We start from the raw sequence: 2,247 nt of genomic DNA, 5'->3' as shown, positions 1-2,247 counted from the left end.
AACAGGCCTTCGGCTTCCATATCCCATATGATGCAGTGTCCGGCTAATTTGCCTACAAACGTCAGGTGGTCATAATAATCTGACCACTCAGTGTATTCCCAAAAGAATAGAAAGCAGGATCACAAAGAGGTATCTGCACTCCCATGCTCATAGCAGCAGTATTCACAATAGCCAAAATATAAAAACAATATAGGTGTCTATTGACAAATAAATGGATAATGAAAATGTGGTACACACACGCAATGGAATATTGTGCAACTTTTAAAAAGGAAATCCTACCACATACTACAGCATAGATGAACCTGAAGGACATCATGCTAAGTGAAATAAGCCGGTTAAAAAAAGACATGTCCTCGAATAACATTGTTTTGCTCAACTTCATTTTATTATAAGGTTGATGAGATGCAATAGGAACTTAATTTTTTAATAAAGATTTATTTTTTTAAGAGAAAGAGGGAGAGAAACATCAATGTGAGAGAGAAACATCGATCAGCTGCCTCCTGATTACCACCTACTGAGATCAAGCCTGAAACCCGGCATGTGCCCTGACCGGGAATGGAGCCAGCAACCTTTAGGTGCACTGGACTAGACCCAACCAACTGAGCCACACCAGCAAGGGCAGGAACTAAATTTTTGTTTATATTAATTAGCCTGTGGCAAATTTGCTTTCATTATACATCCTGTTGGTTAAAGTCGCAGAACATATGGACTAAGTTAAGTGAGGAATTGCTGTATATAATTCCACTTCTATAAAGTATCTAAAGTGGTCAAATTTTAAAAGAAAATAGAATGGTGGTTGCCAGAGGATGGTGGGTAGGGAAAATGGAAAGTTGTAAAACTGGTATAGAGTTTCAGTTCTGTAAGATGGAAAATTCTGGATATTTGTTGCACCACATGGTGAAAATGGTCAACACTGCTAAACTGCACACTGAAAGATGGTTAAAAAGGTAAATTTTAAGTGTTTTTTGCCAAATTAAAAAATATTAATTCTTTTCTTTCACTTCCCTTTCCTGTCCTCTCTGGTATAGTATTCAATAGCAATACAATGAAAGGACAGAGAAAAACAAAGAATACAAGTGCTTCAACAATGTAGAAACAAATTAAGAGAACTCCACATTCTCATTATCAATTTTCTTCTTAACCTGGAAATACCTTAAGTTGCCACTGAAATATTATCCTACTAGAGGCCCTGTACACGAAATTCATGAATGGGTAGGGTTCCTAGGCCTGGCCGGTGATCAGGGCCCATCAAAGCCTTCAGGCTGCCAGCTGGGGCCTTCCTTCCTTTCACGCCACCCCCTGGTGGTCAGTGCATGTCATAGTGAGCGAGCGAACTCCGGGCAGACAATTTGCATATTAGGCTTTTATATATATAGATTGCAAGGCACTACAGTGTAGTGGCTATAGGCCTTTTGGAGCTAGAAAGCACAAGTACTATTCTGACTTTGCTACTAATTACTATGTAGCCTTGTGTAAGATATTCTCATTCATTCATTTATTCATTCACCCATCCACCCATCCATCCAACCATCAAAAAGACAGTTTGTTTACATATGGGTAAACCTGTTCAAAGGAATCCTGGACCTCTACGCAGGCTTGTTCTGAAGAATGAATGAAGTAATTCATATAAAACACTGGGCACATGGTCTGGCACTTTGTAAATGCTCAATAAACATTGCTATTATTGGTACGTTAAAGCCTAGGACATGAACAGGGTGAATTCAACTAAGAGCCCAGTACTCTGTTCCTTAGAGACCTGCCTCATTTGTGGATCATCACGGTGTTATCAAATCAGATACTATTTTGCAAATCATTACGGACGCTTTATCATTCCTGTCAAATGTGTATTCCTCTCTTCTCCCGGGAAAAGCACTGTCATCTCGGGGATTGGAGAATGTTTGCATTGGGAACAATGTTTACCCAGAGATGCTGGAACCCGAGACTTGCACACGAGCGACTCGGGTTCCCAGTTCCCTTCCCTCCCGGAGCCTAGGCCCCCTTTGGGGGCGAGGAGGGGGCAGAGGGGCCGCACAGCCCAGCACCTGGAGCACCCACTCCGGGCAGGCTGGGGCGGACCAGGCCGGCTCCCAGGGACGTTCTCCTGGGAGAATGGAGCCAGGCGTCCCGAAAACGGCCCGGGGAGCCGGCAACAGCTCGCCGATGGACTGAGCGCGACACTCGCAGGCCGCTGGTGCCGGAGCTCCAGAACACAACCCGGTCAGGCCCAGCCCGGCCAGACGGGGCCCC

Source organism: Myotis lucifugus, unplaced genomic scaffold (assembly GCF_000147115.1).
Source record: "Myotis lucifugus unplaced genomic scaffold, Myoluc2.0 scaffold_308, whole genome shotgun sequence".
Taxonomy (NCBI): domain Eukaryota; kingdom Metazoa; phylum Chordata; class Mammalia; order Chiroptera; family Vespertilionidae; genus Myotis; species Myotis lucifugus.
This window is presented reverse-complemented; position numbering follows the sequence as displayed.